At 37.6% G+C, this 18,011-nt stretch overlaps 1 protein-coding gene across 1 annotated transcript in view; it reads right to left on the bottom strand.

The window, feature by feature from the left end:
* nrg3b (neuregulin 3b) overlaps positions 1-14,004 on the bottom strand; it is a 197,616-nt gene extending 183,612 nt beyond the window's left edge. The window contains exon 1 of the mRNA XM_083557320.1: positions 13,998-14,004. The gene's annotated coding sequence lies outside the window, so the exon portion shown is untranslated. The remainder of the gene's footprint in view (positions 1-13,997) is intronic.
* Positions 14,005-18,011: the final 4,007 nt, after the last annotated feature.

Here is an 18,011-nt window from a genome sequence, read left to right as displayed (position 1 = left end):
CGGATTGTACACAGCTCTTGTATGTAGCTTGGTATTGTTCATGGGTTGATTCATTTAGCTATGAACCAAAGTGGCAGTGCTGTATAGGTGATGAGTAACTCTGTAGCGCTTATTCCAGCATCTTTTTTTTCTGATGAAGGCCTTCATTTATCAACACAGCGTTCCAAATTCTTTCCTCTGCATAGAAATTACAAGTCTAATATACATAATAAAAGTGGAAATCATCAAATGTACAAATATTATATTTATATGAATAAGAAATGCCACTTTATAAATACCAATTTTAGCTAATCTTTGCCATCAAGCACATGCATGTCACTGCTCATTTAAATGCAACATGCATCACATTAGAGTGTTGCTAATAATGACTCTGATGTTTTATCTAGTGCCACAGAAAAAGAAGCAAAAATTGTTTTTTGGTGGGGTTTTTTCTTCGAGGCAGTAATGTTTTTTAAAAGAAGAGACAATTTTTGCTGATAAATGATAAATTGTGGCCCTGAACCGATGCATGTTTTCAGCAATAATATTTAAACAGGATGTCTACTCAAGCAATGATTGGTATTATTAGGTCATAGAAGTATGCCAAAATAACATTCCCCACACCATTACACCACCTCCACCAGCCTGGACCATTGGCACAAGGCAAATTTGGTCCATGAATTCATGTTGGCACAAAATTCAGCTCCTACCATCTGTGCACCTTACCAAAATAGAAATATATCAAACCAGGCTAGGTTTTCCAGTCCCCAGTAGGTTTTCCCGTTCCAGTTTTCCTGTGCCCACTGCAGTCTCAATTTTCTGTTCTTGGCTGAAAGAACTAAAACCTGAAACCTGCCTCAAGCTTTGACATGTTGTGCATTTTGAGATGCATTTCTGCTCACCACAGTTGTACAGAGTGGTTATCTGAGTGTATCCTTTCAGTCAGCTAAAACCAGTCTGACCATTCTTTATTGACCTCTCTCCATCATAATGTCTTTCTGTCCACAGAACTGATTCACACTGGATGTTTTTTTTTTTTTTTTTTCAGTATAATTTAAAGACTGCTGTGTGCAAAATTCCCATAAATTTTGCAGTTACAGAAATACTCAAACAAACTTGTCTGGCACTAACAATCATGTCACAGTAAAAACTTCACTATGGAAAAAAAAGCCCATTCTGATGGTTGATGGAGGAGGCTCAGTGGTTAAAGCTCTGGGTCACTGATCAGAAGGTCGGGGTTTCAAGCCCTAGTAAAGCCAAGCTGCCACTATTGTGGACCCTGAGCAAGACCCTTTTTGCTCTAGGGGTGCCGTTACATTTCTGACCCTAGCTTCCTAAATTTGTGAGAAATGCAAATTCTTTCTTTCTTTCTTTCTTTCTTTCTTTCTTTCTTTCTTTCTTTCTTTCTTTCTTTCTTTCTTTCTTTCTTTCTTTCTTTCGAGCATTGCTGTCACTGGACTATTACACTACATGAATGAGAAGGTGGACAAGTCAAGTGGACAAGTGCTCAGTAACTATATATGAATTGAGTTTGCATGAATGTGACTACAGACAAGCTGATAACGTCAGTAAAGCCAGTGATTCCGTGTCAGCCCTGTTTTACAATCCTTTCCTGCACAAGTGTATAGGAACTGCATAAAGGTCAGCCCAAGAAAAATGATGGTATTTTATGCTGTGAAAATAGTGATAAAAATAATCTTATTAAATGACTGCAAAGAAATACATTATATCCACATTTTCTTTCTGAGTGTTCCAGAATCATTCTTAGGAGAACTTATCACTTTTGTGTACCTTGTATCCCTCTACAAATCAGGCCCTAGCTGATTGCACAAATTCATTAGTATTGGTTTTGTGACTTAGTATCTGCAAGTAAGCCTCTCAGAACTTTTAGGTCAAATGTAATTGGTCCATATCCTGAAAACATTCTCATTCCAAATGGCACAATGGGCAGCATATGATTTAACCAGTCCATACATAAAAAAATGCCTTAGTGAACACTGGTCAAAACATACAGAATACATGGTACATATAAAATACATGTACAAAATACATAGTCAAAACTCTGCATAAAAAATCTACACAACTCTACACAAAGATTTTCCTTGATAAATTGGGTCTATGGTAATTTAGATTCATACTAAGACATCTATAACAAATGTATTTCTAATTGTTATTTATCTATGAAATGTTACAAGTATTAGTATATATTTGTTATATTTGTTACCTGTACTTACAGATTACCTTAACAAGGTAAGCATTATTTATTATTTAAATATACTTTTTTTATATTACTTTGGAACGTGGAGTGTAATAAAGAACCAATTTTTATACCTAAATTACTATATGTTTTCCAGTCAATACACTAATTGTATGTGCATGTGATGTCCCTGAAGTCATTTATGATTGCATATTCATGCATTTATGTTTGGTATATATTAGAAGCAAGTTGTACATCAATAAATCCCTCCAATTAAGGAAAATATGTTTTTTATTTATATATACTATATATATATATATCCGTTATGGTCAACTAGCAATGCAATAGAACACATTTTTCCATCTGACTGAATTAATAAAACATTCATTTGAGTCACTTTGTTTACTACAGCTAAGGATGCAGTCATCTCTATGTGTTCTGATACAACTGCTTTATGCCTGTTTTTAAACTGTAGCACTTCGATCTGATCGTCACCCGCCAACACAATGAAATCAAAAGAATTTGTGCTGCAGTCTCTTTCTTTTCAACAGAAATAAAATAGAAGGGATAAAATGGCTTTTAAGTTGTTCTAAAAAACAATATATCATTGATCATTAACTCCATAGGACAAAGTTTGATTAACTCAGATTATTTGTGCATATAAGCAGAAATAAAGGAAATAAAGATTTAATATCCTACATTTTTCTAATCACAACATTGTTAATTTGTCATTTAGACTAGTCAGTGCTTCAAAAGAAGAAGAATGAAACGATGAACTACATGCAACAAAGAGGTGAGAGTAATAAACCTGCTGGAAGTCACTTTTACAAGAAATATTTTTTTTAATTATAGGATTTAAATCAGGAAAAACAGATCACCAAAATCTTGGATATAAATCAATTTACTTCTATTCACTCAAGTCAAGAATATTTAATAAACAAAAGAGTTATGACTCTGTTTATTTCAATGTCATAACTCCTCCAGGCCAAAACACATGGCATATGGAGTGTTGATGTATGATGTATTGCTGAACTGCCACCACATTTCCCTCTCGCTCTGAGCTGCAGTGTGGAGCTGCTTCATGGCAGCCATGCAGAAGATAAACCAGAGTCATGTAAGCTGGGCTGCACTGGATTACATTTAGCTCAGGGGAGTAAGGCTACAAATGACCAGTCAGGCAGTTTTCTGCTTCGCCTTTTCCATTTATCTTTATCACTGCAGTGCCTGGCTCATGTAATGCACAGAACTCATTTGGACATCGCAGTATTTACTTAAGCCAAGTGCATATGACTGCCAGGTGTATAAATACGTGTGTGTGTGTGTGTGTGTGAGTGTGTGTGTGTGTGTGTGAGTGTGTGTGTGTGTGTGTGTGTGTGTGTGTGTGTGTGTGTGTGTGTGTGTGTGTGTGTGTGTGTGTGTGTGTGTGTGTGTGTGTGTGTGTGTGTGTGTGAGTGAGCGAGAGAGAGAAAGAGATGAATAACACCTCAGAGGGGAGGTATAGAGAGTATTAATAAGAGAAAAGGTTGGTAAGAGAGATAATAGGTAAACTGTTGAAAAAGGGGAAAATCCTGTCCCTGAAGCAGAACCACAGAGCAAACATTATGAAAGTGCCATACTATATTCTCTTTGACAACTAAAAAAAATGAGCTGTGTAATAGAGCAAAGCCTTCAGAATGATTGCATGTTTTGACTTTTTCCCTTTCAGCTACAAGATTAAGTGATGTCTCACAATGATAAATAGCAAAAACATCACTGCATATTATATTTTGATTCTGCTTTTCTGTGAACCAAACAAGATTTGATTAAAAGAAAAAAGCCCACGTATATGGAGTAAAAGAAATATGGTTGCAACTGGAGTTTAAATCTCAAGGTGGGGGGGGGGGGGGTTACTTACTGTGTTAACATCTGACATGACAATCATGGCTACATGAATCTATACACTGTAGGCTAGAAAGAAATCAGTCCCAGCCTTCTTTTTTACTTCAGTCACATCGAAACTAGTGATTTGATGTGTGAATGTGGCTGCGGCTGGTAAAATAGTCACACTGAGTGTGTCCGGTTTGCGGGAAAATAAAATCATTTGCGGGACTCGCTGATATTTTAAAATTGTCTTAAAATATTCAAAAAATAATTATAATAAATTACTAAAAACAAATAAACTGTTTTTTATCTACTTATTTTTACTGCTAAAATAAAACGATTTACAGGCACAAAGCCGGAAGCGAACTCTGTTTTTTGTACATTTTACTAGCTTGGGGGTTTAAATTTAGCGGTAATGTATTATGTGTTAGCGGCCGGAGCAGCCCCTTTAAGAAGGTAGCGGATGGAGGTAAGACGTGTCCAAGGCATCATGACATGCATCAAGAGTGAGTCATAGACAGATGTGAATAAAACATCGTTTAGAATCAGATAACAAATAAAACGGAAATAATGTAAGTTATGTATTCGTTCTGTGCGGTCCGGAGGTTGGGGACCACTGCACTAGAGCACAATATCTGAGGCGCAAGACGCTGGAGAATCACTGAGTGCTACAGATATTACTTTATTATTAAATAAAGAAACATACAACACAAGAAAACCTTGGCCTATTTCATTATTATTTTTTATATAAGATATCGTTTGTATCGTTTATAAGATATCAGTTGATGTTCTGAAAAGCTTTTTCATGTCTATGTTCATCATTTACACAAAAAGCCTACCTCAAATAAAACGGAACATATTTGTTACTTTTCCGTTTCTTTTTCATTTATATTCAAAAGGGAACTGAGCGGGCAGGAGTGCGGCTAAAAAATTCTTCAAACCTTCTTCATTTTGTGTATTTTTCTTGTGACCATTGGTGGTGCTGATGTGCTTTGTTCCTAATTATATGGTCAAAGTGTATTAGATATTTAGCCTTTCCATATAATCGCATGAGCAGTCATCAGAGTATCTAAACTATACTGTATCTACATTAATGTGAACAAAAACCTGACACCTTTAACAAAACCAGTCTTTTATCTTACACTGTTAGATTTTACAAATGCCTGGGTTACCCCTAAAAATGAAGGCTTGTGAGTGACATGATCTAGATGTGAGTGTGAAGTCATCAGATATGCGAACTGAGTTGGAGAGCGCTGCTTTAATGAGTGGTCATCATGTCCGTCTCAAAGACAGACAGACTCTGCTACAGTCTAAGAGTGGTAAATTGGAAAAAGGCTTGGTAAAAGAGCATCCGTCTGCCTTCCACAGACATGGGGCAATTTACATGCATACCAGAGAGCTCATATTAATAGCGTGCTCTGACTCACAGGCTTATTGCTTATGTCTAAGCTCTTTTATCCTCGTTTTTGTTCTTTTGGCTCACACAAAGTGGTAAGTGCTTGTCTTTTGGGTATCCGTCCCAGCTTTTGGCCGGAGGGCTAAGCAGTGTCGTGTCTTTTGCACACACCAGCTTAGAAAAGCCACATCCATTTCTTTACTCTCTGCTTCAGGGTGTCCCAAGAGCAGGCTTGCTCACTGTTTGCCTCTAAGGATCTGTAATGCCTCTGGTGTGTCCGTAATGCCTGAGTTTGTCTAAATGCGAGCTTCTGTGTAATTGGACAGGAGTTGGTGAACTCCTTTGAGGCCATAACACAATAGCCAGTGGGACACATGTTGTGTTTTTTATTTTTATTTTTTTTTTAAAATCCATATCTAAACTACTCAGCCTTATACTGCTTGTGTCTAAGCCCTGGAACAGAAAATTTCTTGTGTTTTTTATTTTTTATTTATTTTTTATTTTTTTGCTGTTGTTGTGTTTTGCTTCTGAAATATACCAGATCTTAACCATTTCTAGTCATGCCTTTGAAAGAAAAAATGTTGAAGGACCAATGTTCTGATTATTAAGTACACCAAAAGCAAAGACTAAAGCAAAAATCCAGGCCATTTAAAAATATATATATATTTTAACACATCTACCACTAATTTGTGTTTTTGCAGCACTCTGGAGAATCAATATTTCTAAATAGTCTTGAGTCTTCAAAGACACGATCCACAGTAAAATGCATATGGTCACCTAAATTGTACAGATACTGTTCAAGATAGAATCTTTATATTTTTTATGTAAAGATTTTATTGGAACCACTTATTCTAAACTATAACTTCCTTAATCATTTTGTTTAATAATCCATGGAAAGCAAGACTAAAGAAAAATATGTGGGCAATTTAGGACAATTATACTACTGTATAACACATTGAGGAATTGAGCAGATATGTTGAATCTTTCCTGTAAGCAATATTTGTTCAAGTGCCAGTCATTAATCTTTGTATTGTAAACAGTGGCTCAAATAGAAAGAACTAACTGAGACATGGAAGAACTTAAAACCTAATCAATCATGTTTCCCTATCTTTGTATTGTCATTAAATAATAAAGAATTGCAGTTTGTCAGTGGTAAATACCGTTTGATTATTAGGTCCACTTCTCTAAGCCAGCCATTATTGCAATTACAGTTAAAATAAAGGTTTTAATAATAAGTATGCTTCATAATCACTAGTGGTTGGTTTCAGCCTGAAAGCGAGGCACACCAATAAGAACCACAAGAAACAAAAACAATAGAAAGATTTTTCCTATTTTATTCCTCTAGCACAAAATGTGACTCAATCTTTCAGCTGAGACCACATTCCCAGGACAAGTGTTAGATTTGAAGCAATATATAGGGCTGGAGGAGGTTTTAGCATGCTGGGAGCTGAATGCAGAATATAACGAAGAAGCAGGCGGCATGCCAATATAGGATGAGGAGTGTAAAGAGTTCACCATGGGCCATAAGAGAGAGAGAGAGAGAGAGAGAGAGAGAGAGAGAGAGAGAGAGAGAGAGAGAGAGAGAGAGAAAGAGAGAGAGAGAGAGAGAGAGAGAGAGAGAGAGAGAGAGAGAGAGAGAGAGAGAGAGGAAAAAAAAAAGAAAAAAGAGCATGACCATGAAAAGTAGAGAGAGACAGGAGAACATAGACGTGAAGAGAAAGGTGCTATGTAACATTTGCAACCCCTGCCATGTTGTTGCTAGGTTACTATCTCATGATTAGTATAAACCAGTGCTCTGTATACAATGCACATGTGCAGCATTTTTTATACACACACTATACTCAATGGGGGGAGGGGGGGGTGCACACCCAAATACATTTTACACAATGCACAAAAATCCTATTGTTCTTTCATTGCTAAGGAATCTGGTGTAAATTCCTGTGCTCGCATCACTTGCTGCTTTAGTATGCCATCTGCTAATGCATCTCACATCGTTCTCTCTGTCGGCAAAGCAGGCATTCTCATCTCAAATATGCTAATGAGCTCAGTTGCATGATCCCACTGAGTATACAAAACAGGCAAATGAATCTGCACTGAAAACAGCCATCATCAGCTGTGGGGTGAACTGATCGGAGATGAAACTCGTGTTTGTTAGCAGCCCAGTGATTGACATAATTACACCCCAGCCATGGAAAGATGGAGGTAGGTAATGGTGTAATATGCACCCACCATAGATGATTCATACATGCACTACACCATTTATCATTAGTTACTGTATTACCACAATGGGGTGTGAATGATGTTTATACAAAGGCTGACATAAACACACCATGACATAAAATGTCCTTTAAGTGTGTGCATCAATTATATATTATAGAAGTCTAATGGTCAGAGATAATAAAAAAAAAACAAAAAAAAAACAGCTATTGAGGCAGGCAGCTAGAGAGGGAGAGAGATGGATGGTGTAATACACAAACAATCTGATTAAGCGACTATCCTCACACAGTTCTTCTGTACTGACAGTGCTCTAGTTGAATATTTTTCATATGTCTGACATCTTGAATGAGCTGAAGAAAGAGAGACAGAGGCAAAATCCCAGTGGATGAGACAATCCATTATGTAGAAACACTTTGAAACAGATGTTAGAAGTCTCATGAAAAAAACAGATGTCTGAACCTTTTGAGTTCATCTCCAACATCTGATCAATTCCAAAGTGAATACAATATGACAGGCAAAAAAACATCCAGGGTGAATCTAAATATTTCAACTGTAATAAAAATTCTGCCACATTGATTTCACTGATGGAAATACTATCAACATATTGCATAGTCACCCACTACACTAGATATAAAAATCCTGCTCAGTGATACAGGGGAGCTCAGGAACATTGGGCATGAAGCCCAAATACAGTTACCAATTCACTTATTGGTGTGCTTTGGGAGGTGGAAGGAAACCAGAGAACCTAATGGAAGCCCACACAGATGAAGGAGGATATGCAAAAACTCAACATAGGCAGTAACCTGATCTCAGGATCAATCCATGTGTCCTGGAGACAGTAACATTACCAATTTCATCACTATGCAATCCTCTACTACATGTCTTAAAAAAAAACACCAACATAACAGAATGCTCTTGTTAATACGTTCCAATATGAAGGTGTTCTTATTTTTCTGCAGTTTGCATTGGCACCATTAAAAGGAGCTCCAGATTGCCATTGACATTACCGAGTCGCTCACTCAATTTGGCACGTGAAGGAAGCCAAGTGATAGTTAGTTGATGCTTAACTTCCATATTGTGCACATCTGCGCTGTAATTGCTTGCGTTTCTTTTTTTTTTTTTCTTTTTTTTTAAACAATTTAGAGAAAACTCAACACAGCATTTCCAAGGGCTCTAATTAAAGCTCCAACGGCTCTGATGAAAATCACACTTTCCTAAAAGGTCTTCTTCATCACCCATCAACCTCTCTCTTTCTCCCTCACTATCAAGCCTTTCACACAGCCACCACCAATCTCTGATCTGGCAGTGCTCCGGAGAAATCAGCACTCTACATGGTTATGGACCATCAAGGACATGTAAACATAATGGCTGGTGAGCTAATACAAATGCATATGGCCTTGTATATAAACAGAAGGTGGATCAGTTCTTTATTGTATAATAATGATCTCATGCTTGTGTTAAGATTTTATGGTCCTCCTGGCAACTTTCCTTTATATCAACCTAAAATTTGTTCATATGCTGGAGAACATTTGCTTGTGTTGTCATTCTCGTGGTTCTTTCTTTATTTAAAAAAAAAAAAAGAATGTCAGTGTTGCAATCTCTATAAACTTTTATAGTTTCCTCTCCATGTCCAGGCAAATTGCATGGCGAATCTGTACTATTATCTGATCATATTTTACCAGGGCTTTGCTTCATAGCAATCTTATAGATGAAAATGTGAGATACACATTCTTTCTCCACACCTCCTCCACAGTGAACGCACTGTTTCTCTCCAGTACGTGCTACTTATTCAGGCTTAAAGCCAACCGTCATGCACCTATACAAGACATTTTCATATCCCCTTTTGTTCCTAATGCGTGGCAGCTTGGATGTAGAAAAAAAAGCAAACTGCATTCAAGCATGCAGATCATTATATACCTACAGTATGTGTGCTTCGTTCAGCTTTTGCCAGTGTTACCCAACGAAACACAAATTTCTTCCAGACCGCACCTGAGGCTTCTCAAACGTGTTGTTTCCTACACCAGAGTAGTGGTTCCACATGGATTTACAGGGGTATTGCATGTTTGCAAATGTGGGCTGTTTTCACCCTGTTTGCACAAAACTCTCCTGAGTGAGATAATGTCAGCACAAGCTAATGAGCTGTGAGGAATGCATTCATTATATAACCAAATAAAGAACGAAGGCTACAGCTATAAAAGGTGAGCAGGGTTAAATTGTGCATTCAGAAACGATGCTAATTTCATAGCACTGATTAAGAAGTCATTGGATGATAGTAACCTTTCCGACAGGCTCATTAAACCTTGGGTCACCTAGTCTCAGGCTGAAAAAGCCTAAATGACATCCTAACTGGAGACAGCTAAGTTCCATTAATGTGACAGAAGCCAGGCGGTCAGAGAGTTTCAACTCTTCAGTCAACTCTAAAAAAACTGTGTGCAAAAAATGACTGGTTTCTGTATGAGACGTTCCTATTGATCCATAATGACTGTTCGGTTGATGTTAGACAAGGTAGAACTAGAGAGTAGGACTCTTACTGGCCAGAAAGGAAACTCTGTATCCATCTTTTTTCATTACACTTCTATTTTCTTGTGGCTGATTTGCTTTTCTCTGCTGCAAAAGCAAGGATTAAGTGACAATTTGTCAGAAAGACAAAGATAAAATTAAATTGTTCCCTGTTTTTATCAGGATGAGAGGTGGCAATATGCTGATCTGCTTTGTCCTTTCATGCTCTTCATCAATTTGTCTCTCAAATTCCTTTTACAAACAAATCAGCATTAATGTCTTGACTAACTCGCTCTGGTCTTACTTTATATCATAATAAAATGTTTTTTTTTTCTAGTGGCTTGAACTGGAAACTCTTAAGGAGGAAATTCTTGAGGTTCCAATATATTGTGAAATCTTGAAGAATTCAGACTTTGGGAATTTACCAAGCATGTCACATCAGCGCAACCAACTCTGCTAGCGTTGACAACTTAGTATGCAGCTCAATCAGCCTATTTTGCATTATTTATCTCTTCAGAGAATACACACAGGAGGCTTGAAATACCCACAACCCATTTACTGAGATGTTGTGGGGACTCAGAAGTGTACTTCCATATGGTTGATTTAAAAAAGCTACTCCTGGCCTTCTCAGATCATGAGCAGCACTCCTTAACTGCTTAAATACTTGCCTCGGGGTCCTGACTGTACTAAACTCATATTCCATGCCCAGCCCCACAGCTTACATTTCCACAGACCACAAAGCTATCATCTTCCTCTACTTTTATTATATCCTCTCCTCCCACACAGACATCCAGACTCATGTTTCTCACAGATATGCTATTAAACAAGTTAACTGCATTTAAACAGGAAAAATGACTGAATTCTTTGAGTCTGAGCTCAATTGCATAATGTTAATTCACTTGAGTGAAGTGAAGAGAGACAGACTTTTCTTATATGTGGCTCGGACAGCAACATTTCTGGATAATGTGAAGGGGTTAATCAGCAGGAATATGGCAGAGTCAGTCAAGAAAGAGGCTAGAGGTTTGCAGAAACGAGCTAGCAAAACTGAGAGGTTTTTATTTTTAAGACATGACCCATTTAGATGTAAGCAGAACTTTTGTTATAGCCCATTTGACTAGTCAGTTCATGTAGCTCAGCCTGTGCCTCAAAATATCCACAGTGTAGTGTTATATAGAAGGTGAATTTTGTAGTGTGAGACCAGCATGAACAGACTTCTAAAAATGTGATACACTGACAATAACCATTGCTGACTTTTGTTTCGGCCTACGGTGCGTTACCATGGCAATGCTATCACCTTTCTTGTGCTGCCAAGGCTGGGCTGCAAATACAGAAGTCACTCAGATGATTAGCATAGTTAAAACTCACAGCAGCACAGGCCTGCCTGCACAGAGCCTAGCAGTCACGAAAGAACGGAGTGGGCCATTAGAAATATGGCTTGAATTAGGACTAATTAAATGGCACACTCACTACCACTTACAGAACTTTTACTCCACTCTCCAACCAAGTGTGCAGGCTTGAGAGGACTCACAGTATGTCCAAAATTCTCTATGGTTCTTCTTCATAATCAGGACTAAAAAAAGTGCGATTAAGACAGCAGAGCGAAAACTTAATCTGTGAGAAAAAAAAATACATTGCGCAAAAAATTAAAACCAACCATCCATGTTTCTTGAACATGAGCTGAATTGCTTCTCTCTTTTGTAGAGGTGTTGATTAAATGACACTTTCCCAAATGGTCCAAGGACAAATCAGCTTCTAAATATTTCCCTCTTCTTATTAGTATAACAGCTGTCAAATATTTGACTCTGCTTTGCCAGCTTGTGCCTATCATCCTTCTGTCTCACAGAGCAAAATCAAGCATCTTTAAGTTGTCTAATGCTGCCTCAGTCAGAAGCCTCCCACCAGGAGCCAAAGAGCAGTTCCCTAAACAGAAAAGACCCTTCATCGAGGAATATAGACCACTCTGCTGAAGAACATTGAGCTGCACAGAGGAGGGTTGCTGCCTGAAAGAGTGCTCTCTGAAGGCTACATCAACAGACAGCAATGTCTGAGCTTCTGACATTTGCAAGTAAAGAAGCGCCAAGTAAAACCTATTGACATGCACACCGGCCCCCTGTGGCCTACTGTTGTCTTTCATCAGTCAGCAGGTACAGACGGACCTTTGGCAAAAGCCGGCGCTTGCATTTCGTTTATATTATTTATTTCATTTCAAGTGCCAGTCGTGCATGGGCATATTGGCTGGTGGGCAGAGGCAGTGGGAGGCTATCAGGAGGCACACTTGACACATCAGTGCACAGGGCAGCAAAGAGGAACAGAGCTGTTGGCCTGGTTGGAATTGGAGATTTTCACGGTTAAGCTGTGAAACCTGAACCACCTTGGATTGTAGCGTGATACATTCTTTTTTTTACTTTTGTGAGGTGAATACATGGCAGACACTAATAATCAATGCACTGCCTTCACCCTGAGATCATACACTGCTTCATTAACTTCCCATCAGCTGATCATTTTAATCTTCATATGCAATTTTTTTACATTTTCTAATACAGCTGAGTGACTAAATGGAGTATTTATTTGCCTCATGAATATACAATGCATACATTGCACTGGTAGATAATAATGTTAATGATGAGGTCTTACATTCATTCATCTTCAGTAATTGCTTTATTGTGGTTAAGGGTGTAGGGAATCTGAAGCCTGAACACATTCTGGATGTGTTACCATGCTCATTATGAACAAATACCCGTTCACTCGTCTGGCAGTCACCCAATTAGTCACAAAACACCCATGGTTTTGGGAGTGGGCGGAACCCTGAGGACCCAGAGGAAACCTGCACAGACACAGGAAGAACATATTAAACGGCACAGACAGTAACCTTATCTCAGGAATGAACCAGGGCCCTTGGAGTTGGTAAATAATCATTGGAACCGGTAAAGTGTTTGACTGCCTCATATATCCATAACCACAAGGTTACAGTTTCAAATCTCAGCTGCAAAAACCAAGATTCAAAACCAGAGAGCTGTGTCCTTACAATGCAAGTCTCCGGGTTGTAAGAAAACTAACACTAGACACAAGCATATTTCAAATATCTTTAGCATGAGCTGTTCATTAGAATCATGTTGATTTTTCAAATTAGTGATTAAATGTGACAACTTGACATTAGGATGGTATTATCCAGGAAGATTAAACTAAATTATTTATAAAACAATGTCAGGAGGACACAAACAAAAATTTGCATACGGAAGCAGGCTGAAGAAGGGCAACATGTTTCTCCCTGGAGTTTTGTGCATGTAACAAGGCAAACATGATGTGATCACCTGGAACTGAATCACATCTCTGTGGGGGGCAGCCATTTGTATTTGTGTGTCCTATTACTTGCAATCAGCTCTCAGCTGATTAAAAATGATGGGGAATACAGAATATAAGAGAAGGAGGATGAGCAAAGACAAGGAAGAGGATGAAAAGATGTGAGCACCTAGCAAAAGTGAACAGCCATTTTCTCCTAGCTTCATCTAAGACAAAAGCTGTCTGGTCTTCCAGTGATCCTGCCTTTGCTGGCCATGTAAAAAAAATGTACCCATGCAGAAATCTCAGAACTGTGTGACATTTCAGGGCAGTTTCTAGATGCAATGCTGGGTTGGGTCAGAATTCACTACCTGGTTTCAGATTTCACAATTTACTGAGAAGGATATAAGCTGAGTATTGTCTTTCTGTACGCTCTAACCAAGTGCAAAAAGCACTGAAAAGAAAACAGCACTGTGAAATCTAAACAGCTGTATGCTTCTAGTAACCATTAGCTACCGAGAACTGGACATGTTCTCAGGAGGGACATATGGGAGAGCACATCATACTTACTCGTGATAGGAATGCAGATCCCAGTGTGCCAAATTGTACAACACTGCCATCTGTTGACAACCAAGCCAAATGTTCTAGCATTTTTAGCAGTAAAAATAAGGTGGGAGACTTCATTATTTTAAGCAAAAAATAAATAAATAAAAAAGAGAGGACAGAGATAAGCTGTATATGGCAGCATAGCACTTAAAGTAACATGGCTGGAGATTGTGCATGATTGCCATTTGCAGTAGAGACATGGTGGTAGATGATAGCTCTTCTCTCTGTGGGGTGTCCCTGACTGCTGAAAGACTTTTTTTTATCTGGCAGCAGGATGGCACTCACAGCCTTAGATATGTTTTGTGGTTGTTTCAAAGGGCATGCAGTGACTGAAATAAAAGCTATTCAACACTATGCAACACAGAAATAATTTGTATAATAGTTCCGATAATAAAACTAATAAATATAATTGTTTGGTTTATGGTGTTCCAAAGAATAACCTCTCATATGGTTAGGTAACGGTTGTTAAACCCACATTGCTCAACAAATCGTTCCTCAGTTTATGGCCACTAGATGGAGAGCTCTGCTGTTTGGTATTACGGATGTGAGGCCATTTTACTCCCAGGTCTACACTGAGCTACTGTCATATGTGTTCACTGATAAGACACATCTGAAATATGACCATGTGACATGTTTTTATATCACACCCTACAAAGAATGAGCATATCACTGCCATAGTGATCCGTCATGCAGTACAACACTGAAGATATACAGATATACTTGATTTGCCTGGAACACATAAAAGATACACAGAGAATGTATACAGGAATGATAACTCGTGTCACAAATGTTCCAGGCTTTGTTTTTTTCTATGTGGATGAAGTAGGCACATGAGTTTGTTGACAGATATGGGTCACATACAAACACAAATGCCATTTGTATTATGTTATAATGCTGGATATAAAACAGACCCAATTATAAGCGCAACAGTCATTAGTTAACAGACTTTGCTCATTTCTTCCACACTTGTCTTTACTTACTACCATGTGTTCATAAAGACCTGAAAGAGCACTCCATATTTTCTTTTCATTTAACAATGAAACATACTAGACCTTAGCCAGTCTTTGTCAATTAAAGACAATAAAAGTATGATTAAAAAAACGCATTCATTCCTTTACATTTATCAATTTAGATCCATTTTATTAGCACAACCATTGTAGTTGTCTTGAATCCATTTTTTTATTTGTTTGTGCATCATTAGTACTTTGTCTAAATTACTGTAATAAATCCAGAGTTCAGAGCATATTCTGTGAACAATAGATGTGAGATGGGAAAACAACATGAATGGGATTCCTGTCCAGCACATGAAAGCACACACACACACAAACACCTAAAAGCAATTTTGTGCCAATCCTCCAAATCCTTCCTAACTTTCAAACCCATTGCACTGACCTGCATGACTCTCAACAGTCGTTTTATGCTAGAATGTAAAGTAGATGGCTTTCCAATGAGAAATTTCCCTGTTATGATTATACCGGCCAGGAACATTAATCCTTTCTCTTCAAATGAATACATTTTAATGAAATCACAGAAGGAGGAGTAATAGCCCGTCGTGAGGGCCAGATTTGATTACATGTCGATCCGGAATCCGAAATGAGAAATCAATTAGCTATACAGATAGCATTGTTTAATTTACTCCAAATCAATATCTCAGACTGCTTATACAGCAAGTGCTTCAAAGTGTGATTAATGCAGCAGTGAATAATTATCCTTAGGACCTCTGCCTCATACCGGACACTCAAGAAAAGATTTGTGGCTTTGACATATGCAGAATACGACTTATCCTGCCTAGATAATTGAAACACCATATATGATACTTCCTACCACAAATCTCACATTGATTTTACTTTTATCACCACTCAGATAGAAGGGCACTGTAGCACTCAGTCTGATGAGACTCGCTGATCTAGGAGCCTGACACTGTTATAATATGTATGTGGGAACATCAGATTTGTATAATGTGTTCCTGGAGTGTCTCAGTCTCATCACAGGCATGATTAATACACACAAAACCACTATTTTTTTAAGTACTATTACTCTTGTTGATTTCTCAGTGTATGTCTCTTGCACACACAAGCCAGCATACAACTGGCAATCTATATGTCAAGGAAGTTGTTTAGATCATCTCTTCCTCTTTCACAACACATAAATCACAATTTTACTGCGAGTTGTTTTATTTAAAGCTTACAAACTCATAAATTAGTGTGCAACAGAAGGAAATTCACCTATATTAGTGTACTAATGTAATCCTGCGGATATATACAATTGATTTTGCACTCAAACTTGCAACTGTTCAAAGCATGGCCTTCAATTACACTGATTATTTGCTTTGATGAAACTATCCAGCCGCTTAACACGAGACAGCGGTGTAAATAACTAGATTGAACTTTGTGTGATATAGTTACTAATTTTGCTATATATTAATAAAGCTGTTTCCTTTTAAATGGATGATTAGTTTTCAAAAACGAAAAGTAATCAAAACAAAATGAATCACTTTCACATATTTGGCACTTATTGTCATGCCATTCTTTTGTGTGCTAATTACATACCATATGTGCAATGTTGAATATACAGATGTCGCCCTTATTATGCACAGGCACATATGTGGGTGAGACATGACGCATTCATGCATAGAAATTAGAGGAAGGTGATGATTAATTTACAGCATGGCTCTGACATTAGTTCTGATTGTTATTTAAGTAATACATTGATATTTATGAGCTAAAATTATATTTATGTTACTTGTGTATTTAAAATTTGTAAAAGAGGTCAGAAGTGTCAGTGGAGCCAGACAAGCAGTGGAAAGGCTTCAAGATAAGGGACTCTTTAAAATAAATAGCAAAAAGGCAGCCAGGTGAGGAAGTGTTTATAACTGTGGTAATGTAAGGACGGATGGATGGATGGATGGATGGATGGATGGATGGATGGATGGATGGATGGATGGATGGATGGATGGATGGATGGATGGATGGATGGATGGACAGAGATAGATAGACAGACAGATAGACAATAGAATGAAGCCTGACATAACATTAGGGCTGGACAGTAAAAAATAAGCAATGTAATTAAAATGTTTTAATTTGATACAATTTCTTCTGTACGATCATTGATTAAGATTGATTGGTAAACCGTTCTGGTTCATGACACGACAGACTTCATTTCCTAGAAGGCTTTTTCAGTAGGATGTCACTCATTACCAAAATTGACTTTAAATATTGATTAGGCCACTTATTGACTACTTTAAGAAAGTGCAGCATTTAATAAAATCTTATTTGCCTAATTTATTACATTTTAAGCTGACAATGTCAATATCAATCACAACTGTGTTATGCGTTTTGTGAATTTCATAAAACACAGCAGAGAATTAATCATGGATATATTTTCACTTGCTAGCATGCTATTAGAAGGCAATCAAAGCAGGATGAAGATCTGGAGGCGATAAATTGGACTGCCACCAGAGAATTTATATAACCATATATTTTGTTAAATAGCTGTGACATTCCATGCTATATTAGTGCTATAGCTGGGAGACACTTTAATGTTGGGTAATTTAACCATAACAGAATGTTTTATCCAGTTCCAGCTAAACATGACTGCTTCTCAACTCACAGTGCTGTAGGTCAAAACTTTACCTTACACATTACAAAACACATGTATTAAAATTATATATCACTATTTTCTTATTTGCAGTGACTTAACATTCTACATGTATGGCTAAATTACAGCATGGGACTTTTCAGACATAATGCGGTGTTACAGCATGATATTCAAATGTGAAAGTTTAACCCTCAAGGGTTCTTTAGATGGTTGATGGTTGAAGAATAATCCTTTAAAGGTTCTTTTAAATGCACAGTTTTTACAGTAGGCACAGTATTTACATGGGTTTTGTTCACTTGGTGTGTAAGGGGAAAAAAACAAGAAACACACACACACACACACACACACACACACACACACACACACACACACACACACACA

Source organism: Silurus aristotelis (assembly GCF_946808225.1).
Source record: "Silurus aristotelis genome assembly, chromosome: 12".
Classification (NCBI taxonomy): Eukaryota; Metazoa; Chordata; class Actinopteri; order Siluriformes; family Siluridae; genus Silurus; species Silurus aristotelis.
This window is presented reverse-complemented; position numbering and strand designations above follow the sequence as displayed.